Raw genomic sequence first — 26,796 nt, 5'->3', positions numbered from 1 at the left:
TGATACCTAATTTTAGCTGTGGGTGTCGAGTATAGGGAATGCATGATACCCATGAATTTGCGACCACATCCCCATTTGGTTAATATCACGAAAAGGTATGGCCATTCAACAGAGTTGAATGCTTTCTGCAGATCTACTGAAAGCAGGAGTCTTTCCTGGCGCCCAGAGTCGTCCCATCCTGATTGGAGTACTGTGATAATATCTACTGCCCTTCTAATTTGGTCCGGACCTTGCCTGCCTGGCATAAAACCAACTTGATCCTTATGGATGTATGTAGTTATAAAAGAGGACAACCTATTAGCTAGGATTTTAGTTAGGATTTTCAAGTCGTTGTTAATCAGAGATATAGGTCTGTAGTTGCTTACCTCTCCTGGATCTTTGTCAGGCTTGGGGAGCACTGAGATGAAGGCTGAGTTACTGTCTTTATCAAGTGGGTTGCCAGAATGTACGTTGTTGAAATATCTGGCCAGGTGAGGGGTTAAAGAATCTTGGAAAGTTTTATAATATAAATTAGAGAACCCATCCGGTCCAGGGGCCTAGCCCAATTTAAGCGATTTGATAACCGATGCGATCTCCACCTCCGTAAAGGGCACTTCGAGCACATCTTTGTGTTTAGTATATATGGTAGGGATGTGGAAATCACAGAGGAAATCATCCAGGTCGGGATCAACCCCTGTCCTATCAGATGAGTATAACTGTTTAAAAAAATCTGCAAAGGCCGGTAGTATGCATTTGGATTTTTGGGATTTCTGGCCTCCTGGTAAAAAAACGTAGGTATGTGGGTCTAACGAACTTGGAGTCGCAGTTTAGAGGCTAGCATGGAGCCTATTTTGTCCCTGTGATGATAAAACTTGGCTCCCTGCCATCTCAGGTACTTTTTGGCCAAGCCGGTGAGAGCCAGGTTAAGTGCAGCCTTGGCTTCATCCAGGATGCGCATGGGGACCGAAGTGGGGTTAGCATTGTGTTGGGAGAGTAGGGTAGAATAATCTTGTTCCAATTTGTCAATATGTGCCTGTCTGTCTCGTTTAAGTTTGGAAGTCATTTGGATCAGTTTGCCCCTAATAGTGGATTTATGAGCTGCCCAAAGTACCTCTGGGGAGGTGTCCCCAGTATCGTTAATGAGGAAGTATTCAGAAAGAGCCTTTTCAATTTCGGAAACCCTACAGGGTTTGCTAAGTATAGATTCGTTAAGTCTCCAGTGGAAGGTAGCGTTAGCGGGGTGGGGTCGAGAAATCGTTGCCGCCACCATTGAGTGGTGCATTTCCTGAAGCAAAAGAACATCAATTTTCCTATGGCGTAATTCCTGAAACGCTTTTCTGCATTTCAGAGATGAATTGAGACCCTGAGCATTATGTGTGGCTATGCGGAGACATGGAGCGGAGACCTTAGAAGAAGACATCATGCCTGTAGAGAGGAAGCCTATGGAATAGCAAACCACTTACCCCTTGTGCGTCTACTACACTATGGTCATTGAGAGTTCGTGACACAGTAGATCGTGGGATGTTGTGAGATGGAGCAACACCACTCCAGATCACGGCTGCAGGGGAAAAAGGGGAGGGAGAGATCAGAAGAAAGATAAGAAAGAGAAGTGGCAGACCAATGTCCAAAAAGGACTCCAGCGAGCGGATTGTGGTCTGCATCAATCTGCTCCGAGATGTAGACAAGTTTCCGTCCCCCAGATTTAGTTGACGGGATCTGTCCCACAAGAAAGACCAATAAAGAGAATATCCCGGTGACAGGAAGAGGCGTCATCCGACCACTCCGGCACCCGCCCAACTGAAATATGGTAAAGGAACACCAAAGCATTCATGAATGGGTGAACCAACATAATACATGACTAAACTTAGAGACAACAATAACTTGTAACAAGTATGGGTTGAGACTGGTTGCAGGTATGCCATATAGGGTTAAGGTGAGGATCTCAAATGTAAAAAATAATATGTTGGGAACATTGGACGTTCCTGGCCCCTCAGTAAAAAATGATGAAGGAGGAAAGAAAACCAAAAATAGGAATCCTTCATAGAAAAACAACAAGACTAAAAAGAGGGGGATTCAATCGGCATAGCAACCCAACTTGTGAATTAGTGAGTCAGGTGTGACCAGGGTGAAAATGGACTTCAAAGAGAAGTAACTTTGGATGACCGCGTCCTCATGTATGGAGAATGTTGAGGAGTAGCTGGGAAGTTCATGGAGGATTACAGTCCTTGGAGAGCTTGAATTTGGATCTGTTCCACAAGGGCGTCAGAGGGCCCGTCGGGTTCGGGCGCTTGGAGGAGCCCGAGCTGGTAGATGAACTGTGTTGTTCTGGAGACTGCGGTAGAAGATTGAGGTGAAGGAGAAGCCTTTCGCCCTCATGAAGACTGGAGAATGAGTAGGTTTTGTTCTTGTGAGAAAACTTGAGAGCAAAAGGGAAGGCCCACCAGTACTTTATCTCTTTATGCAATAAGATGGAGAGTAATGGTTTCAGCGCCCTTCATCTTTGGATGGTAGATGGGGCTAGATCAGAAAAGATTTGAACCTGGTGTCCTAGACAGGTGAGCTGTGTAGCATTCCTGGCCCTTTTGATGATTTCCTTTTTTACCGTGTAGTAGTGTGGTTTAACTACCACATCATTAGGGCTACCATCCTTCCTAGGGGGGCCTAAGGCCCTGTGGGCTCTATCAAGTTCTAGCTTGTGATCCGGGATCTCCGGAATGAGATCTTTGATCAGGCTATGAATAGCTGCAGGAATATCAGTGACCGTGTCCGGGAGTCCTCTCAATCTAAAGTTTTCCCTGCGCGATCTATTTTCCAAGTCCTCTACTTTGAGTAAGGCAGAGTCCAATTGTTCTTGCAGAGTTTGGATCAGACCGGTCTTAGCTACTGTCATGTACAATTTGTTTTTGATCGCCTCCATGCGTGATCCCATCTTTTGGAAGTCATTCCTGAGATTAGAGGTAATTTTGGATGCTATTTGAGCTAGTCCTGTGTCCAGGAGGACCGACATCTTAGAGATGATATCATCTGGCATAGGGAGGTCAGGCCTAGTGGCGCTTTGTAGGCCAGGACGGTCCTGGCACGTAGAGGGGAGTCACAGGCCGGGGACAGTGAGAAGTCATCCACCATCCATCTCAACAGGGATTCCGTGGATGCTGGGGATGGGGTGAGAAGCAGGTGTGTACTTACTGTGCCCCGTGGAGTAAAGTGCTGAGGGCCGCCTGTTGCAGGGATGGCCTGAGTGTCATCTCCCTCCTCCATCTCCGTCTGAGGCACCGGATCCTCCATCTTGGGACGAGCGGTCTCCGCTATTGCAGCCTGGTATTGTGGTCGGGGGTCCCTCCTGACTCGACTTTGGGACATGTACCCATGTACCCCGGATCCCTGGAGCAGTGAGCGTTCGATCCTGTGTCTCTGTGCGCTGAAAGTGGCTGTTCACCGACTCAGGGCGGGATGTAATCCTGGGGTGGCGTGGAGCTCCGGGCTTAAGAGGCCATCTTGGAGAGTTCCGTGCATGCGCCTCCACGCACTGCTCTTTTAAGGTCTATCCATAGATTTTCAATTATGTTGAGGTCAGGAGATTGTGAAGGCCATGGCAAAACCTTCAGTTTACACCTCTTGATGTAATCCCCCGTGGATTTCAAGGTGTGTTTAAGATCCTCTCTTTAAAGCGGTTGTAAACTCTTGTAAAAAAAAAAAAAAAAAACCTTCAAGACAAAGGCATAATGGGCTAGTATGCATCGCATACTAGCCCATTATGTGTAACTTACCTTAGAACGAAGCCCCGACACGGACACCCGGACATCGCTGTCATGAGCCCATGACCCCTCGCCGTCTCTTCCGGGTTCGGCGGCTCCGGCGCGGTGATTGCCCGGAAGAGACGGCTCCGGCGCGATGATTGGCCGGAGCCGCGATGACGTCACTCCCGCGCATGCATTTTCCCCGGCAAGTTATTTGAAGGTCCCTCCAGACCTTCAGAGCGCATGCGCCGCTCGCGAGAGCGGCTGCATGCACTGTAAATATCTCCTTAACCATGCCGGTTTAGGAGATATTATTTGTACCTACAGGTAAGCCTTATTATAGGCTTACCTGTAGGTAAAAGTGTCAAAAAGCGGGATACTACCGCTTTAACTTCAGCTTTTTCACAGATGGCATCAAGTTACCATCCAAAATTTGCTGAAATTTGATTGAATCCATTTTTCCTTCTACTCGTGAGATGTTCCCTGTGCCACTGGCTGCAATACAACCCCAAAGTATGATTGATCCACCCCCATGCTTAACAGTTGGACAGAGGTTCTTTTCATTAAATTCTGTGCCCCTTCTTCTCCAAATGTACCTTTGCTCATTCCGGCCAAAAAGTTAAATTTTAACCTCATCGGTCCACAGAACTTGTTTCCAAAATGCATCAGGCTTCTCTATATGTTCATTAGCAAAGTTCAAATTCTGATTTTTGTGGTGAGGACGTAGAAGAGGTTTTCTTCTGATGACTCTTCCATGAAGACCATATTTGTACAAGTATCTCTTTATAGTGGAATAGTGTACCACAACTCCAGTGTCTGCCAGATCTTTCTGGAGGGATCGTGCAGTCAAACGTGGGTTTTGAATTGTTTTTCTCACAATCCTGTGAGCTGTTCTGTCTAAAATTTTTCTTGGTCTTCCAGATCTTGCTTTAACCTCCACTGTTCCTGATGACTGCCATTTCTTAATTACATTCCGAACAGAGGATATTGACATCTAAAAATGCTTTGCTATCTTCTTATAGCCTTCTCCAGCTTTGTGAGCGTCAACTATTTTCAGTTATAGTTTTCTAGGCAACTGCTTAGAACAGTGGTCCTCAACTCCGGTTCTCAGGGCCCACTAACAGGCCAGATTTTAAGTATTACCTTGGGGAGATGCAGACTAGAGTACTGCAATCACTGAGCAGCAAATTATATCATCTGGGATGTATTTCAGTTATCTTGCAAATCTGGCCTGTTAGTGGGCCCTGAGGACCAGGGTTGAGGACCACTGGCTTAGAAGATCCCATGGTGCTGATTGTTGGGGCAAGGTCAGATGAGTCTGGGAATTTAAAACCTTTGAGATTGACATCACCTGGTCTTCCCAGATGATGATTGAAAACAATCCATGACACTGGCAGGTCTCAGCCTTGCAAAGGGGGCAGTGCATGCTATAAGATCTGCAGGGTGCTCTAACTTTTGCAGACGCCATTTTTTTGTTTTCTGTAATTTTGAAAGAATCAATTAAGGAAATAAAGTCTAACTTTTGTTGACATGTTATAAGAATGTCTAATCTGTAATTTGATGCCTTTTGGAGATTTTTCCATCTTTCCTTGGCTTCTTTATGCACATTAATACAAATTTTTACCTGGGGTGCCCAAACTTTCGATCACCACTGTACACTCAATGAATATTTGTTTAATGTTGCATTTTGATGTTTCTTTTTTCTTGTTTTTTTTTTTATTGAAAAAAAAGCGTAAAAAAACCCTTTAAAAATAGAAAAAAATAAAGAAATGCAGCTGTTTAACATAATATCACTAGAGATGGCCTTGCAGTTCGCCCGGCGGTCGGTTTGCGGCAAATTTTGCTTGATCGCAAATTCGCAAAAAGTCAGACTTTTGTCGATGTTCGCGAATATGTCAGGGCTGCCATTTTCTTTTTCATTCAGAAGAACTTTGACCCATGACATAGCCTTCAGGTGGAACGGGACAGCCAATTGAAACATTTCAGCACATGGACATACCCCCTACCCTATAAATAGACCTGAGCTATTGGCCATTTCACATTCTGCATTTTGCCAGCGTAGGGAGAGGTTGCCTGTGCTCATGAGGGAGAGATTGCCAGACACAAATAGCTCTGTGAAGATCCACAAAAGTCCTTTTCAGGGCTGGTATTTTGGTATAGGTCTACTAGTATCTTCTCAGGTTAGGGGCAGATATCCAGTCGGTGCTTTAGGGGCAGTTAGTGATCAGCAGCAGTCACACAAATTGCTCTGTTAATGTCCACAAAAGTTCTTTTCAGGGCTGGTATTTCGGTATAGGTCCAGTCTCTCATCAGTATAGGGACAGGTATCCAGTCTGTGCTTTAGGGGCAGTTAGAAATCGGCATCTGCAGTGAAACAAATCGCTCTTTTAATGTCCACAAGTCATTTAAAGGGCTGCAATTTTTTGGTATTGCTGTGCAGTGCACTATATGGGGGGGGGGGGGTAATCCACGGTATAATATACTTTGTAGAAAGCATATTATAGTGGATTAGTAGTATTATTGTGCACTGTGCAGCATTGTGACTGGTGTGGTGAATGAGCGTTGCTGCAGCTCTGACGGGAATAATAAAGGGGCACTCTGACCACAATATTAAAGGGGAACTCTGACCGCAATATGTAAGGGGCACTCTGACCGCAATATTAAAGGGGCACTCTGACCGCAATAATAAAGGGGCACTCTGACGGGAATAATTTAGGGGAAGTCTGACGGGAATAATATAGGGGCACTCTGACAGCAATATTAAAGGGGAACTCTGACGCAATATTAAAGGGGCACTCTGATGGGAATAATAAAGGGGAACTCTGACGGGAATAATAAAGAGGCACGCTGACCGCAATATTAAAGGGGAACTCTGACCGCAATATTAAAGGGGCACTCTGACAGGAATAATAAAGGGGCACTCTGATGGGAATAATAAAGGGGCACACTGACTGCAATATTAAAGGGGCACTCTGACCCCAATATTAAAGGGGCACTCTGACCGCAATAATAAAGGGGCACTCTGACGGGAATAATAAAGGGGAAGTCTGACGGGAATAATAAAGGGGGACTCTGACCGCAATATTAAAGGGGAACTCTGACCGCAATATTAAAGGGGCCCTCTGATGGGAATATTAAAGGGGCACTCTGACGGGAATAATAAAGGGGCACTCTGACCGCAATATTAAAGGGGAACTCTGACCGCAATTTTAAAGGGGCACTCTGACCGCAATATTAAAGGGGCACTCTGACCGCAATAATAAAGGGGAACTCTGACAGGAATAATAAAGGGGAAGTCTGACGGGAATAATAAAGGGGCACTCTGACCGCAGTATTAAAGGGGAACTCTGACCGCAATATGAAAGGGGCACTCTGATGGGAATAATAAAGGGGAACTCTGACGGGAATAATAAAGGGGCACGCTGACCGCGATATTAAAGGGGAACTCTGACTGCAATATTAAAGGGGCACTCTGACGGGAATAATAAAGGGGAACTCTGACTGGAATAATAAAGGGGAACTCTGAGCGGGACACATAAAGGGGCACTCTGATGGGGACACACTAGATGTAAAGGAGCACTCTGATGGGGACATGAATGTAAAGGAGGGACTCTGACAGGGACACATGGATGTAAAGGAGGACTCTGATGGGGACAGGGACACAGGCTGAATGACAGCGGGGGCCACAGGCTGCATGACAGCAGTGACATGGGCTGAATGATGGGGGAATACAGACTGGATGAGGGGGGACACAGGCTCGATGAGGGGGGACACAGGCTGACAGTGTGTCCCTGTCAGAGTGCCCCTTTATATCCAGTGTGTCCCGTCAGAGTGCCCCTTTATGTGGGCTAATATATCCAGTGTGTCCCCATCAGAGTGCCCCTTTATGTGGGCTAATTTTTGGGGCCTATACAGGCCGACACTTACTTCTTTATCTTGTGAATGCCTAATGTACCTTCAGCCACAGAATACTACGTTCTTAGCTGTCAGGTAAACCCATGTGGGCTAATTTTTAGGGCCACTACTGGCCGACACTTACTTCTGTATCCTGTGAATGCCTAATGAACCTTAAGCCACAGAATACTACGTTCTTAGCTGTCAGGTAAATGCATGTGGGCTTATTTTTGGGGCCTGGAATGGCCGACACTTACTTCTTTATTCTGTGAATGCCTAATTTTTCAGACTGGAATTGAAAATCAATGGGACTGTAAAGGTTCCGCCAAATTGTGGAATGGATGCGGACCCATTTTACAGATGTGTGAATGGACCCTATATGTATTCGACATGTATTTACCGGCTGCTGTCAGTTCTGGCTGATTTATGAAAAAAATATATATTTTTTTTGGTGTAAAAAAAAAAAAATAATTTTAGGGCAATTTTCCAATTTCAATACTTCTGTTATTACATTGTCCATGTGCTGGGACTATTTTTGCACAGCTAGTACGTCTTTTGTGGCTGTAAATATGACCTAAAGGTTTTTAAAGTTTGCCTCCCATTAAAGTCAATGGGGCCCGCCGCGAACTTGCGGTTCGCAGACTTTTAAAAACATTTGCGGCCCCGGTCGATGTTCGTCCATCACTAAATATCACTTCTACTGGTGATCTACTGCTAGTGCCAATCAACAAGCAATAGATCACTATAGCAGTTATCTATTGTTATAGGGAGAGGCTGGACAATGCTGCAACAGTTTTGTCCCAACCTTTGTACTGATAAAATGTATGGTAAGATCTCTTGTTAATGAGACTACACTCCTGATGTAAACACTATAGTATACTGTAATATAGTGCTGACATTTTCTTCTACAGTGTACACCTATACAGGGAGTGCAGAATTATTAGGCAAATGAGTATTTTTGAGGACTAATTTTATTATTGAACAACAACCATGTTCTCAATGAACCCAAAAAACTCATTAATATCAAAGCTGACTATTTTTGGAAGTAGTTTTTAGTTTGTTTTTAGTTTTAGCTATTTTAGGGGGATATCTGTGTGTGCAGGTGACTATTACTGTGCATAATTATTAGGCAACTTAACAAAAATCAAGTATACAGTATACCCATTTCAATTATTTTTTTTACCAGTGAAACCAATATAACATCTCAACATTCACAAATATACATTTCTGACATTCAAAAACAAAACAAAAACAAATCAGTGACCAATATAGCCACCTTTCTTTGCAAGGACACTCAAAAGCCTGCCATCCATGGATTCTGTCAGTGTTTTGATCTGTTCACCATCAACATTGCGTGCAGCAGCAACCACAGCCTCCCAGACACTGTTCAGAGAGGTGTACTGTTTTCCCTCCTTGTAAATCTCACATTTGATGATGGACCACAGGTTCTCAATGGGGTTCAGATCAGGTGAACAAGGAGGCCATGTCATTAACTTTTATTCTTTTATACCCTTTCTTGCCAGCCACGCTGTGGAGTACTGGGACGCGTGTGATGGAACATTGTCCTGCATGAAAATCATGTTTTTCTTGAAGGATGCAGACTTCTTCCTGTACCACTGCTTGAAGAAGGTGTCTTCCAGAAACTGGCAGTAGGACTGGGAGTTGAGCTTGACTCCATCCTCAACCCGAAAAGGCCCCACAAGCTCATCTTTGATGATACCAGCCCAAACCAGTACTCCACCTCCACCTTGCTGGCGTCTGAGTCGGACTGGAGCTCTCTGGCCTTTACCAATCCCTCCACGGGCCCATCCATCTGGCCCATCAAGACTCACTCTCATTTCATCAGTCCATAAAACCTTTGAAAAATCAGTCTTGAGATATTTCTTGACGTTTCAGCTTGTGTGTCTTGTTCAGTGGTGGTCGTCTTACAGCCTTTCTTACCTTGGCCATGTCTCTGAGTATTGCACACCTTGTGCTTTTGGGCACTCCGGTGATGTTGCAGCTCTGAAATATGGCCAAACTGGTGGCAAGTGGCATCTTGGCAGCTGCACGCTTGACTTTTCTCAGTTCATGTGTTGTTATTTTGCGCCTTGGTTTTTCCACACGCTTCTTGCGACCCTGTTGACTATTTTGAATGAAATGCTTGATTGTTCGATGATCACGCTTCAGAAGCTTTGCAATTTTAAGAGTGCTGCATCCCTCTGCAAGATATCTCAATATTTTTGACTTTTCTGAGCCTGTCAAGTCCTTCTTTTGACCCATTTTGCCCAAGGAAAGGAAGTTGCCTAATAATTATGCACACCTGATATAGGGTGTTGATGTCATTAGACCACACCCCTTCTCATTACAGAGATGCACATCACCTAATATGCTTAATTGGTAGTAGGCTTTCAAGCCTATACAGCTTGGAGTAAGACAACATGCATAAAGAGGATGATGTGGTCAAAATACTCATTTGCCTAATAATTCTGCACTCCCTGTAGAGTGATCTGTAGATTAGAGGTAGGCAACCTTAAAGAGGTGGAGATCCACCTGAACAAGATGGGAGAAGTCAAAGATCACCGGGCACAGTGTCGCCTCCTCACACCTGATTTAAACCTCTGATTAACATACTACCGTATCGCAATTGCATGCATTGCTTGGCAATCATATATTTAAATCAGGCAGTGAGGGGGCACCTGTCAAACACACTCTGATCACATTTCAGAGGAGCAGCAGTGCCTGCTGCACTTGTAAATGAGCCCTTAGTTGTATTCAGCAGCGGCACCCTTAGGGCTTGTTCACATGTAAAGTTGGGGGGGGGGGTTGAGTCACAACTTTACCCCTACCCCACCCCCCCCATTCCCAGTTGAAGGTGTATACAATCCACAGCAGAAATTAAGCCCTCTGTTGTTTTTGCTGGGTGCTACCGCCTACCATTTAGGACCCATTCAAGTAAATGGGACCACTCTGCATGTGCCCTGCAACTGCATGCTTGTGCTGGGTCCTGGCCACTGCAGCTAAAAAGGGGTGCGGTTGGGGATGAGGTGATAAAAGCATGTCCTAACTGTGAGGTTTTCCTACCCCCAAACTGCAAATGTAAAAGAACCCTTACTGTTCTTAGCCCTCTATAAGGCTGTTTTCACACTGATGTGCTGCATTTACCTGCACCGACCGCGGGAGCAGCACAGTGCATTTGCGACTTTCCTGGGTTAGCTGCGCATTACTACAGACTTCTATTATATCCTGCAGGTGTGGTTTTTGAAAGAGCACCAAAACCCTGCATTCAGGAGTTTTGGTGCACTTTTAGAAAGTGCACCAAACCCACAGGATATAATAAAACTCTATGGGTAAGCACAGCAAACCCGCAGGAAAACTGCACATCAGTGTGAAAGAAACCTTATACTATTATGCCCAGTGTATTGTTTCACACTGACCTGAAGATCTCTCCTTTCCTGCTGCTGGCACCACTCTGGCGAACGCTAACTGGGATAAGAGGTGGAATGCTGTTGGTATGACTCCACATGGGACAGGAGCCAGCACTACAGAGGAGGCTTCAGCTTATGCAACTCTTGCTCCCTACTACAGCTGCAAAGTTACAAGTAGTCCCTCTGCATTGCGCTCTGTTTAATGCTCTGGGATTGAGGGTCAGCAAGCCTAGACGGCAATCTACCAGTCACCTTCCACGATCTTCTGGTAGATCGTGATCTACAGGTTGCTGACTGCCCACTGTAGAAGCATTTGAATGCCAGGAGTGGATCAGCTACTGGGCTTAGCACTGCAAGCCAGAGGTTTCAGCTTGAGCTGTCACTGGTATCCTCAGGAGTTGCCACGCCCCTAGCACCTATTTAAAATGGCGTGGGGACTCAAATGGCTAAAGAGAGTAGTAAAACCATTTTGAAGAACTCCTGATTTATATTCTAGCATTTAGGTAGGCCACTGGATCATCATGACAGCCAGGAGAAAACATTTGCAGAATAGATGACCAGTGACATACTACATGTTTTTCACAGTACAGGTAAAACTGACAGCATAAGAAAAGTTGATTGGACAGCTATACCTAATTTAATAATTACATACAGATTTCCTTAATACATGGAAATGTGAAAGCAGATGTTCCTTGAAATGGAAGGCACCTTTCTTATCTGTTGCTAAGCAATGTGATATTCTTTTATCAAAGTTGTTGAGAAAATCAAAATAGCATTTCTGTTTGCTGGCTTTTAGCTGTGTCAAAGAAATAAACATAAATTAACAATTTAATATTTGAAGACTGACAAAAAAGACACAGCTTTTTCAGTATGTTAAGGACCCTTGGGCAAATTGTTGATGGAACAACTGAAGTCAGCCACTCTAATCCAATTTTCACATATACAAATGAGAGTAAATGCATATCTAAGCAAATAACAGCCTCATACCTTAACCACAATCGTGTAAGTGTTTTAAATGTAGTGGAAATGTAAAATCCAAAATTAGCGAACAGAAAAAAATAAAAAAAATAAAATTAGGACCTTAAGCTTTGAAAATCCAAAATAAGATATCATAATAAATAATAAAATATATTTTCTCTGTTCAAAAGTTTTATTGAGTTTTTAATAAACAGATTTTGCATTGACAGTACCCTTAATAGAACTTAGAGTTAACATATATCAGTCACACTGATAGCCATGGACTAAATGCAGTCTGAAAGATAAGAAGAAGACGAGACAAAAAATAAAAATAAAATATGATATATTAAAGTACTGAGCTGGAGCAACAACAAGGACTTGTTGACTCAGTTGTTAATGCGCTTATTGTGATTTTATATATATATAAATATATATATATATATATATATATATATATATATATATATATATATATATATATATATATATATATATATATATATATATATATATATACATATATTAAACTAAATTAGCCGTTAATATTGATCATCTTCAATGCAGAGGCCTAAACATATCCAACATTATAAACTACTAAAACTAAACATGAGAAGGCTATCACTTGAAGGAGGATGCCTTAATAAGTATCTGAGGGGATCAAGTCCAACACTGGGCAGCCTACCCACTCATAGGAAGATGAACAGGGCACTAAATAGTAAGATTCGACCTGAGAGGGAGAGAAGAAAATAGAATATAGTGAGAAAAAAAAAGAAAAGAAGAAAGACAAGAGAAGAGAGATTCTCATGACATGACTGCCTGTGATACATACAAAATACATTTTAAATTATAACATTACAATTTAAAAAAAAAAAAAAAAGTTTGCTAATTTCCAGTACATTGTTGACGGGAAGCGATTCCAGTCTTTATCTCTGTCATTATTGTATTTATTAATTAGGAAGAAAAATAAATCTTGCCATGGAGGAAAAATGTTTAGGAAGGTCAAACATATAAAAAAGACTATATATTTTATTTGTTTTTACCAGGGTAACACAGGGCATCATGATAGTGCATTACCAATTGTTGTGCTACACTGCAAATATGCATTATCAAAGTGTATTAAGATACCATTAAAATAAATGGCACTACAGTGCATCAATGTACATAGTGTGCATTTTTGTACACTGCAATCATGTGTTCATTACTGCATTACAACAGTGTGAACCAGCCCTTAGACTAGGTAAATGGTAATGTGTCTTGTGTAAGTGTGAGTGGAAAACAATTTTAAGGAGCTGTTGGTGCTTTTCATTTTAGGTGTTGGTGTAAGTGCTCATCATTCCAGGAGAGGCAGTGGAGGGGTAACTATGAACAGAAAATTGGCAAGAAGCCACTTTTAGATAGATTACTGTCAGCCCTGGATTGACAAAAAGCAGGTGTCTGCCAGTTCTGAGAGAATTTGGAAGATATTCGCTTAACCTGTAAAAGTGCAGCTGATTATCAGGTGTGCAGACTTTTGAAGTCTCTCTTTGATTGGAGGAAGGCTCACAATGTCAGTATGCAGTATATGAATATAGGGGGGAAATAGTCCAATCTGCAGTACCTCAATTGTTTATTCAGTTTCCAATATTCATCATTACAAAAGTTTTGGATCTCTGCTGATCCTTCACCTGACGATAGGTCTGTTGAGATCCAAAACTGTTGTACCAATTGATATTGGAAATTGAATAAACAACTGAGATGCTGCAGACTGCACTATTTTTATACAGCATATTTGGAGTCCGGTTCTACCCTGATCTCTGCTCTTTACCGATAATATTGCTTGCTTGCTGGGTGAGTACTGCCCTGTTGAACAAATTGAATTTAAAATATATGGACTATGATGGACCTACCACGTTATGCATCCAATACAATATTAAGATTTACCCCTCTGATGTTAGGCACCATCCTCTTATCAGTACTACATTGAGCATTTTCAAGAAATTAGCGGAGACCTACCAATTGTCCTCAAGCCCGGGACCCTTGACCCCCCTAACAAATAACCCAGACTTTGCACCTGGTGCCACTGCTGGGTACCCAGCACTAGTGTTGAGCGAACACGGACTGTATTATTCGTGTTCGTACCGAATAATGGGATTTTTGTTACCCGAACACGGACCCGAAAACTTTACTGTATGTTCGGGTTTAAAATCTGTGTTCGGTCATTTTATTTCCGTGTTTGTATGTATTGACGCGCTTTTAATGGCGGGCTTTCAACAGCCAATCAACAAGCGTTTAACTGGTGTGCCTTAAGCCATCCCAGCCATGCCTACAAATGTATTAGTAGCTGTGATTGGCCATCTGAAGCATGTGACCAAGTCTTTATAAGTTCGAGACCGAGCGCCGCTGCGTCATTCTGCTGTAGTACAGGGACAGAGCACACATCATACGTGCTGGCTGCTGATTAGGGACAGACAGTCATAAATTATATTGTGTCCGAAAAGAATTCAGAATCAGGGACAGGTCGGAGTGCTGCAGGCAGGGCAAGTTGTTAGGGCATTTTAGGGCGAGGCTGGAGATAGGCAGGGTCAGTGTTCTACATCGATTTTGCTGTGTGGGTCAGTGTTCTACATCGATTTTGCTGTGTGGGGGGTTTGCAGTGCCGGCAGTGACCGATCTTATCGATCATTTTAGGGCGAGGCTGGAGATAGGCAGGGTCAGTGTTCTACATCGATTTTGCTGTGTGTGGGGTGGTCTGAACACAATCTTTTTGCCCGCTGAAGAGGAGGGAGAAAAAAATCTTTTTTATCAGTCAGTTGTGTGCAGCGTTTTTCCTTCAGTGCTGCTGACTGTGATAATACACTGCTGTGTTCACATGTGCTATTATTGAGTGATTTCAAAATTTATACACTTTTTTCTATTCCACTATTCAATATATACCCTTTTGGGTTAAAAAAATTAAATTGTGGCATAGTCAGTACTAATCTATTTAAAAATTACAAACTTAAAAGGGGAATTTTCTTTTTTTTTTCCTCCATAGCCTGCAGCAGAGCTGACTGATATAAGACACTGCTGTTCACATGTGCTATTGAAAAATCACCAATTTTATATCATATTTTCTTTTCCGCTATTCAATCTACACCCTTGGGGTAAAAACAATTAAATTGCGGGATAGTCTGTATCGATATTTTTGGGGCGCATCTCATACTGCCGAGGATTGCAGGGTGCTTCAGTGTGCCTCCTGCCTGTTCCGAACTCCTCCTACTCCTCATCCTGCCTTTGGGGGTACAAAAAATAGTAATCTGGGCCTAGTCTGGGTCTGTACGTGTGAGATACATACACCTTTTGATATCATATTTTCTATTCCGCTATTCAATCTACACCTTTGGGGTAAAAACAATTAAATTGCGGGATAGTCTGTATCGGTACGTGTGAGATACACCTTTCCAATTTTTGGGGCGCATCTCATACCGCCAAGGATTGCAGGGTGCTTCAGTGTGCCTCCTGCCTGTTCCGAACTCCTCCTACTCCTCATCCTGCCTTTGGGGGTACAAAAAATAGTAATTTGGGCCTAGTCTGGGTCTGTACGTGTGAGATACATACACCTTTTGATATCATATTTTCTATTCCGCTATACAATTTACACCATTGGTGTAAAAACAATTAAATTGCAGGATAGTCTGTATCGGTACGTGTGAGATACACCTTTCCAATTTTTGGGGCGCATCTCATACCGCCGAGGATTGCAGGGTGCTTCAGTTTGCCTCCTGTTCGGGTCTCCTCCTACTCCTCATCCTGCCTTTGGGGGTACAAAAAATAGTAATCGGGGCCTAGTCTGGGTCTGAACGTGTGAGATACATACACCTTTTGATATCATATTTTCTATTCCGCTATTCAATCTACACCCTTGGGGTAAAAACAATTAAATTGCGGGATAGTCTGTATCGGTACGTGTGAGATACACCTTTCCAATTTTTGGGGCGCATCTCATACCGCCGAGGATTGCAGGGTGCTTCAGTTTGCCTCCTGTTCGGATCTCCTCCTACTCCTCATCCTGCCTTTGGGGGTACAAAAAATAGTAATCTGGGCCTAGTCTGGGTCTGTACGTGTGAGATACATACACCTTTTGATATCATATTTTCTATTCCGCTATTCAATCTACACCTTTGGGGTAAAAACAATTAAATTGCGGGATAGTCTGTATCGGTACGTGTGAGATACACCTTTCCAATTTTTGGGGCGCATCTCATACCGCCGAGGATTGCAGGGTGCTTCATTTTGCCTCCTGTTCGGACCTCCTCCTACTCCTCATCTTCATCCTGCCTTTAGGGTACAAAAAATTGTAATCGGGGCCTAGTCTGTGTTTGTACGTGTGAGATACACCGTTTTATAAAATTTTTCCTATTCCGCTATTCAATATACACCCTGTTTAAGTGTAAAAAATTAAATTACGGCATAGTCTGTATCGGTACATGTGAGATACACCTTTTTAAATTTGTTTGGCGTATCTCCTTCCACCACCGAGGATTGCAGGGCGCTTCAGTTTGCCTCCTGTTCCGAACGCCTCCTACTCCTCTTCCTCATCCTGCCTTTAGGGTACAAAAAATTGTAATCGGGGCCTAGTCTGCGTTTGTACGTGTGAGATACACCGTGTTATAAAATTTTTCCTATTCCTCTATTCAATATACATCTTTTTGGAGTGTAAAAAAATAAATTACTGCATAGTCTGTATCGGTACGTGTGAGATACACCTTTTAAATTTGTTTGGCGCATCTCCTTCCACCGCCAAGGATTGCAGGGCGCTTCAGTTTGCCCCCTGTTCCGAACTCCTCCTACTCCTCTTCCTCATCCTCCCTTTAGGGTACAAAAAATTTTAATCGGGGCCTAGTCTGTGTTTGTACGTGTGAGATACACCGTTTTTTATCCTTTTTTCTATTCCGCTATTCAATATACACCCTTTTGGGGTAAAAAAATTAAATTGCGGCATAGTTTGCATATTTGACTGTGAGATACACCCGTGCGATACTGTTGTTGCTTTGTTCCGCTATTCAATAAACACCTTTCTAGGACAAGATCATAAATTACAGAAATATGAGGAGACCGTCAAATAGGGCCCGTGGCCTGGGTCGTGGTGCTGCTGGTAGAGCTCCTGTTGCAAGGAGATGACGTGGTCGATCTGTGCCAGCTACACGCACAAGTGAAACACCTTCCTCAAGTGTGAGTAGGCGACAGAACCTGCAGCAGTATTTGGTAGGGCATCATGCGCCTCTAGAAGTGATGAGGCCAGAAGAAGTACAGGCGATAGTAGATTGGGTTGCTGACAGTGCCTCCAGTTCCTTCACATTGTCTCCCACCCAGTCTACTGCAGAAAGGTCAGAGTTGGCACCTGCAGCCAATGTCCAACCGTCTTTCACCTCACCCCCTTGCAAATCAGGCAAGCAGTCTGAGCCCCAAGTCATGCAGCAGTCTCTTCTTCTTTTTGATGACTCTGTCAGCAGGGTTTCCCAGGGCCATCCACCTAGCCCTGCCCCACAAGTGGAAGAGATTGTGTGCAGCGATGCCCAACCACTTATTTCTCAAGATGAGTACATGGAAGGACCATCGCAGCACGTCTCCGATGATGACGAAACGCAGGTGCCAACTGCTGTGGAATTCAGAATTGTGGAGACCGACAAGGAGGGCAGGGGTGAAGACTGGGTGGAAGATGATGTGGAGGACGATGAGGTCCTCGACCCCACATGGAATGAAGGTCATGCAGGTGACCTGAGTAGTTTGGAGGAAGAGGCGGTGGTCGCACAGAGCCACCAGCACAGCAGAAGAGGGTGCAGGGTGCAGAAGCGGAGCGGCCGTGCCCTAGACACTACGCCTGCTACTGCCCAACGCAGCAAGGGAACGAGTGCACCAAAGCCAGCTCAAAGGAGTTCTCTAGCGTGGAAGTTCTTCAGAAAATGTGCTGATGACAGGACACGAGTGGTTTTCACCCTGTGCAATCAGAGCCTGAAGCGAGACATAAACCTTCTCAACCTGAGCACAACCTGCATGATCAGGCATCTAAGTGCAAAGCACGAGCTGCAGTGGAGTAGACACCTTCAAAACCAAGAAAGGTCTCTGGCTCCTTCTGCTTCCTCTTCTGCTGCAGTCTCGGCCTCTCCATCCACATCTGTAGTGATACCGGCACCTGCCACCCCGCAAACAGACGATCTGTCAGCAACACCACCACCTGGGTCACCAACCATCTCCACAATGTCCCGTGGAAGCGTTCAGCTTTCCATCTCCCAAACACTTCAGAGGAAGAGGAAGTACCCCCCTACCCACCCGCGATCCCTGGCCCTGAATGCCAGCATTTCAAAATTATTGGCCTTTGAAATGCTGTCATTCCGTCTGGTGGAGACGCACAGTTTTAAAAGCCTTATGTCGGTGGCTGTCCCACAGTACGTCGTGCCCAGCCGCCACTACTTTTCCAGACAAGCCATCCCTTCCCTGCACAACCAAGTGGGGGAAAAAATCAGGTGTGCACTGCGCAACGCCCTCTGTGCCAAGGTCCACCTAACTACCGATACGTGGACCAGTAAGCACGGTCAGGGGCGTTATATCTCCCTAACGGCACACTGGGTAAATGCAGTGGCAGATGGGCCTGAGGCGGATAGCAATTTGGTGCACGTCCTTCCATCACCGAGGATTGCAGGGCGCTTCAGTTTGCCTCCTGTTCCTAACTCCTCCTACTCCACTTCCTCATTCTCTACCGCCTCCTCATCTGGTCAGCGTAACACCTTCACCACCAACTTCAGCACAGCCAGGGGTAAACGACAGCAGGCAGTTTTAAAACTTGCCTGTTTGGGGGAAAAACCACACACCGCACAGGAGTTGTGGAGGAGCATGGAACAGCAGACAAATGAGTGGTTGCTGCCAGCGAGCCTCAAGCCCGGCCTGGTGGTGTGCGATAACGGGCGAAATCTCATAGCAGCTCTGGGCCTAGCCGGTTTGACGCACATCCCTTGCCTGGCACATGTGCTGAATTTGGTGGTGCAGAGGTTCCTTAAAAATTACCCCGATATGTCAGAGCTGTTGCAGAAAGTGCGGGCCGTCTGTGCGCACTTTCGGCGTTCTCACCCTGCTGCTGCTCGCCTGTCAGCGCTGCAGCGTAACTTCGGCCTTCCCGCTCACCGCCTCATATGTGACGTGCCCACAAGGTGGAACTCCACCTTGCAAATGCTGGAAAGACTGTACGAGCAGCAGCAGGCCATAGTGGAGTTTCAGCTGCAGCACACACGCGTGAGTCGCTCTGCGGAACAGCACCACTTCACCACCAATAACTGGGCCTCCATGCGAGACCTGTGTGCCTTGTTGCGCTGTTTTGAGTACTCCACCAACATGGCCAGTGCCGATGACTATCCCACTTCTGTGCCTCCTTTAAAAAATGATTCGGGCGATGATGGAAGAGGATGTGGCACAGGATGAGGAGGAGGAGGATAAAGAGGTAACATTTCCAAGGTTTTCAGGGCAGTCATTCGCAAGGGGCTCCGAGGGTGGGTTCCTGCACCCACAAACGCCAGGGATACAATTGTCCAGCAGGGGCACAGTTCTGGAGGATGAGGAGGAGGAGATGGAGGAGGAGATGGAACCATGTTCACAGCAGGGTGTCACCCAGGCCAGCTCATGGCCATCACTGGTGCGTGCCTGGGGGATACAGAGGACACAGACGATACACCTCCCACAGAGGACAGCCTTTCGTTGCCTCTGGGCAGCCTGGCACACATGAGCGATTACATGCTGCAGTGTCTCCACAACGACCGCCGAGTTGCCCACATTCTAACTTGTGCTGATTACTGGGTGGCCACTCTGCTGGATCCCCGTTACAAGGACAACGTACCATCCTTAATTCACACACTGGAGCGCGATCGCAAGATGCACGAGTACAAGCGCACGCTGGTAGACGCGATGCTGCTGGCATTCCCACCTGACAGCGGGGCCACAGTGGAAGCACAAGGCCATGGCAGAGGAGGAGGAGGAGGAAGAGGTCGCCAACGCAACCAGGGCACCGCCAGCACCTCAGAAGGCAGGGTTAGCATGGCCGAAATGTGGAAAAGCTTTGTCAGCACGCCACAACAAACAGCAGCACCAGCAGCTCATATGGAACGTCTTAGCAGGAGGCAGCATTTCACCAACATGGTGGAGCAGTATGTGTGCACACGCCTACATGTAGTGAATGACGGGTCTGCCCCTTCAACTTCTGTGTCTCCAAATTGGGCACATGGCCTGAGCTTGCCCTTTACGCCTTGGAGGTGCTGGCGTGCCCTGCAGCCAGTGTATTATCTGAACGTGTATTTAGCATGGCTGGGGGCGTTATCACAGACAAGCGCAGCCGCCTGTCCATAGACAATGTGGACAAGCTCACGTTCATTAAAATGAACCAGGCATGGATCCCACAGGACTTTTCCGTACCTTGTGCAGAATAGAGAAGGATACCGACCTTACCCAGCCATTGTTCTATTTTTGCTCTTTCTCACTCATTTAAAATGACTGAAAAAAAGCAGTGTTGGCTACCTCGTCCTCCTCCACCGCCGCTTCCACCTACACCGCCCATAGGTGTGTGCAGCCTATTGCATTAGGGTGTACACCCCAAAGTTTAAATACACATGCATGTGTTTGCCTACATGTATATGGCCCGGTACATTACTCTCCCTGCTGGCAAAGTGAAATAGAAGTGTGTGGCACTTCTCTTATGGCAGAGCAGGTCCGAGGGAGATCTTTCCCATCTCCTCACTGGCAAACAGAGCGATAATGCTAATGTGCCCTAGGTGATTAGGGTGTGCCCAGGCACACCTGGCACACCCTGTGCGCACGCCTATGACACCGCCACATCCATCACCACCTTAACCTCCCTCCCTCCTACTCCATATGGGCCTCGTCCTTCACAGATGAAGAATATTGTTTTATTTTTCTAGGTTTTTTGTTGTTTTTTAAGTTATTTCCCTATCCACATTTGTTTGCAGAGCACTCGCCATGCTCTTAACTACGTCTTGCTGCCATTTGCAGCACCCTAGCCCTTTCCATTGGTGTTTTATAGCCATTTTAGTGCCTGAAAGTTCGAGCCCCCATTGACTTCAATGGGGTTCGGTGTCCGGGTAAAGTTCGGAAAAAGTCCCAGACACGGACCCAGACTTTTTTTTCAAGTTCGGCCGAACCCGCCAATTACGGACATCCAGGTGTCCGCTCAACTCTACCCAGCACCAAACACTCTTACAGATGCCCATCCTCTACTAGTTAGACAATGTTTCGTAAATAATAGATTCATGACTTTTCCGGAATTTAAAACCTTGAGAGGCCATGGTCTACCGGTAAACTACTGGAATTATTTACAAGTGCATAGTTATGTACAAAATAATAAACAAAAGACCTCTGACCACTTTCGAACAAATATGCAGAGACCAGTTACCTATCTCCAAAACGACTTCACAAGCTTATAAATGGATATCCGCCCCCCCTAGCAAATCTCACAGACAAATATAAAAAGATTTGGGAGCGAGATCTAGCATGTACTATCTCTGATAAACAATGGGAAAAGGCCTGTGTCTTCACCCATAAATGCTCACTGAGCACCAGAATGCAGGAAACTTCATACAAGGTTCACACGCAATGGTACATCACCCCGGTGTGGCTCAAAAACTGGTCCCCGCATTATTCGGATAGATGTTGGAGATGCCTGTCCCATAAGGGAACCTTTCTCCACATCTGGTGGTCATGTGCACTGATAAAGAGTTTCTGGTCTAAGATTGTGTATCTGATTAAATTGATTACTGATACCACTTTAGAATTGAATGCTGCTAGTTGTCTACTTCATGTCAACAGTTTTTCATATAGGAAGTACAAGAGATCATTGACGAGACATTTGCTTAACGCAGCCAAATCTATTATTCCATTGTACTGGAACTCTAAATTGACCCCATCAACCAAAGATTGGGTGGATAGAGTAAGCGCAATATACGAAATGGAAATAGAGGAAATATTGGCCATTAAGAAAGAAAACAGCATCCCCTTCTACAATATGTGGAGACCTTGGCTGATGTTCACTCTATCTTCTGACTATAAAAAGCTGGTGACACCCTAAACTTTTATGTGTGGATATTGTATGATTACCCTTTTGTTGGCTACTTTGATATTGAGCAAATATACATTCTTCCCGGCACGCATACTCATGACTTATGAGATTGTAAAGACAGTGAACCCCCAGTCCCTTCCCCTCTCTCCCCTCTTCTCACCTCTACACTTTTTCTTTCCTTTCTAATCTTCTTTCTTTGGCCTTCTTGGCCAACCTGTGGAGTCCAACACGACCCTTCTTTGCAGGACTTCATAGGTTTGACGTATAGTATTATGCTGGAATTTACTTGATTGTCCTATTACATGCTGGACAGATATGTTTGATATGTCTACAAAATTGATACAATCTGTTGATTGGATTGCCTGTTCATATTTGTTAATTGCATATGTGCGCATTTCATATGTATTGTTCACATTGTTAATCTTATCTTTGTATTTAATTCTCAATAAAAGCCTTTTATTGGAAAACAAAAGAAAAAGATTTACAGGGTAATAAAGACTACAATGGGCTTATTCAAATCTGTCTGAGCATGTAAAGCCCTACAGATACATCCTGGACATGGACTAATAACTCATATCCCTGCAAATGTACTAGTTACGGTTTTTGTTGCTTTATATTATGTAGATAGAATGTTAAAGTGTTACTAAAAGCATTTTCTTAAATTAGAATAATAAACATGCTATATTCATCTGCTCTATGCAATGGTATTGCACAGAGCAGCTCCAAACCTCCTCTTCTCAGATACTCCACTGGCGATCTTGGCTCTTCCTCTTCTTTGCGTGTCCCTCTAGCAAGCCGCTTGCTATAGGGACGCAGGTGTGTGCTGGCTCCTGAGCAGTGTGTCTCTATGGAGCCGCACTCCATAGACGTAGATTTGATCCCTCCTCAACTTCTTCCTGACAGAATTTGATTGACAGCAGCAGGAGCCAATAGCTCCTGCTACTGCTCGAATCCCTGTGTGAAGAAGAAGAGAGGAGAGAAGAGATCCAGCCATGCACAGTACTGGATCGATTGAGGATTGACTTTAAGAACTGTATGCTAATAATCATTATTGACTTAATCGTTTTAATTCATTATTAGTCATTGTCACTTGTATAATATCTGTATACTGTAAAGCCTTGTCATTCCCCTATAATTAGGACAACTACTACAGTATTTCTGTAAAATTCTGTATATTAAGCTGTATTTTAATAGTCTGTAACTTGGGAATATTTCAATGTATGCTTGTTTTTGTTTTATTATTCACAATTCTTTTTCTAGAAACTGTATTTTCTGCTTTGTCTTTTTTAAGATGATGGCAATGTATTGCTGATGGGTTGATACAATAGAAATTCTCCATTTTAATGTTTGCACATACCCAGATTTGCATTGACTACATGCTTGATTTGTGTGTATTAAAATAACAGTTGAAAGCAACTTTTGTAAAAGCTTTTTATAACTGAATAGCATTGAGTAATTATAATTGTCATTGTGAAATTGCAGCTTTATTTCATTTTGGCTCTGAATGTATTTCTTCTGCCAAATGAATTCCCCTGAAAGGAACCTTCCTGGAATGACAACATAAGTAGTCTAATAATCAGATATAAACAGTTATGTGTCTGATTTTTTTGCACCTATTGACTTTATAGTTCAAAATGATAGATCAATCTTTTTACTCCAGTGTAACTTTTATTATATTAAACCCAGGAAAATATAAAAGCTAATAAATCTTGGTGTTTTTTTACTGTACATGCTTGTTCATAACTCTTCAATCAAAAACATCTGATTGCAAAATTATATTTAATACAAAGAAAACCATTTGTACAGAACATCTATGTTTTCAGAAAATGTTAAGTGGTTTATTATTGAGTTTTTATTGTAACATAGGTTTATTTAATACACCAAAGTATAGCAACAGGTAGCAACAAATTTTTTTTTATGTATAGTGTGGACAAACTCCACAAAACTTTTCCCAAAAATACTTTACCAAAGACCCTGTCCAGTAGGAGTTTACATTATATTGCAGTAAAAGTGATGTACTAAAGTCATAGGAACAAACAAATGTGCATAGAATCTGAGTAAACTGCCAATGTAGTGCAGAAGGATATTGAGCAGCTGGAGGAAAACCATTACAATGTCACAACATTTTTTTTTAGATTTGGAAAGGGTTGGAACCTTTCTCACTTCCTATCCTAACAACTATTTTCTTTTGGATAGATAGTGAAGAGAATCTCCCCAGTGAGAGCAAATATTCTTGTAGTCAGAGAACAGCAGATATAGGGGCTGATTTACTAAAGGCAAACAGGCTGTTCCCTTTGTAGGGAATTTTACCTTTTAAAATTAATTTTTCCCTTAGCTTTGTGAATGTACTTTACAAAGAGGACCCAGTCACATGCAAGTAAATAAAAAAAATCAGCAAAACTTCCCTCGCAAAATAAAACCTTCATTACAAAGTGAGCAATCTGTTTTCCCTTAGTAAAAGTAAAGCCATTTTTATTTTTTTGTTGAGTGGTGAAGGGTCAAGATCTTGCACAGGTTTTTATTGCTGTCTGATTTCCCACTAGGAAGACCTAACCTTACTATTGGTCTGGTACAGAAATTGATGGGGAACCACACATTTTCAAGTTGTTAGGAACAACAGATGAAGGGAAATCTTTCAATGGAACACGTTTCAATTTATAAGGAGAATACCTCTCATTTTTAAAGATTTCCTATAACTTCCTTTTGCATCTATGGTACAGAATTTTCAGGGAAATGTCCCCAACGGGGCACAGACATCAAATAATAATTAAACCTGCTTAACCCTTACCTACTTTTTTAAAAAAACAAAAGGAATAAAAACTTTAGGCTTTACATATATTTTAAGTTGAAATTGTGTTCTAGCAACCTCACTATCCAACAATGCATTCAATGTCTAACATTTGAGAGCAAATGTGTTCTAGCAACCTCTCTATCCAACAATGCATTCAATGTCTAACATTTGAGAGCAACTGCCATCACGCTACAACTGTAGTTCCAAGCAGAGGAAAACTAATATTGCTTGTTATCCATTTAGAAATAAAAACATACTAGAAATACGCTCTTCTATATAAGGATGAACTAAAGGTAGCAAAAGATTTGAATGGTAAACAGATTTGGCAGGACCAGGACACAATTTTATGTGAAAAAGAAAAATGTGTGAAATGACATCAGTATTATCAGGATACAATATAATAATAATGATAATAATGATAATAATGATAATAATAATAATAATAATAATAATAATAATAATAATAATAATACTATATCAAGATTTATTATAATACTGTCAGTTAAACCATGACAAACCTGTACACTATAAATTCTTTCTCCTCTTTTTTCAGACCTGATCTAGCTTTTATACTGGTTACCATGTTAAATCAAACCCTATTAGACAACAGAAAACATTAAAGCGGAGTTCCGGCCTATTTTGCAACTTTAGGGATTCCATGAAGTGCTCGCTATGCTGATCAATAATTGGGCATTTTCAATTTTTTTTGGGGGTCCCTTACCTTATTTTCAGGGCATTTTTGATTGTACTTCCTCCTTCTCCCCCCTCTGTGGCCACAGCCACCAACATCACTTCCGCCTTTGCATTGCATCCTGGGAGCTGTTTGTTATCACTCCCAGGAGGCTGGAATCAGGAAGAACTCCCAGAACACTCCTTGGAATCAGGAAGAAGGACACAGCAGATTACACTGCGGCTTCAGATGCCCACATCCAAAATGGCCGCGCCCAGACAGCGTTTTTAAAAGTACGATTTTGACTAAAATTTAATACTGTACACCTTGTAAGTATTAGTATAGCAGTTCTGTAAAGGGTGATGGATTAGTATTATAGGGGTATTTTTAGTTAAAAAAGGTATTTGAGGCCGGAACTCAGCTTTAAAAGTACAGACTTGTATGTACATGTGAGGAACTCATTTAAAGTAGCTATTGTTACCCATCATGCTCCTATGTTCAATTTCCTTATCTGCAATAATAGGAGTCTCTACATTTTTCATTCTCAGACCTCCAACTTCTAATGGTCCTAATAATTAGTGTCATCTTCACCTACAGATACTAAAGTAACAAAAATGGGGGCCAAAAGAACAGAAGGAAAATAGTAATTTTATAAGTACCAAGTAGTATAAGTAATTTATCATAGCAGATTTGTATTAGTCAGGATAAATGGAGTTAATGCAATTCTATTCTTTGAAGACATTTAGTTTCTTATACCTCTAATAACTGTTTCTTTATATAGCCAATTACCATAAAAGACTTTAAAAATGCATTTAGTTCCCATTGTAAAGTGAAATATGCAAGTATTGTTTGTTAATTAGATAGCTATACCTTTTTCACAGTGCGAAGTACTAACTTAAATCATTAATTCTTGCAGTTTCCAATACTTGATGCCCTTCTTTGCCTCTGTGAGCAGAGCTAAAGGCAAAATGTATTTAGAAAGTACTGCTCTAAGCTTATTTTTCACTTCATGTCTTCTTTAGTTCAACCTTAAAGTTCATTTTAAAGTAGATATATTAATTAGAAGTTTAGTTGGTCTATAAACATCACAATATGCAAAACTATAAGTTTTGTTTCTCTTATGAGTCTTCTATCTACCCTTCATTTATTGCATGACAAATCACTAGATGAGTCATAACAAATCCTTAGGTCTGGAACCAGTTATAGAGCATTCAATTAATTTCATGACATTCTTTTTTCAAAAGTACTGTATTTGCTGAAAGTTTACAATGATAAACACAGCTGTATCT

Source organism: Pelophylax lessonae (genome assembly GCF_965119305.1).
Source record: "Pelophylax lessonae genome assembly, chromosome: 3".
NCBI lineage: Eukaryota > Metazoa > Chordata > Amphibia > Anura > Ranidae > Pelophylax > Pelophylax lessonae.
This window is presented reverse-complemented; position numbering follows the sequence as displayed.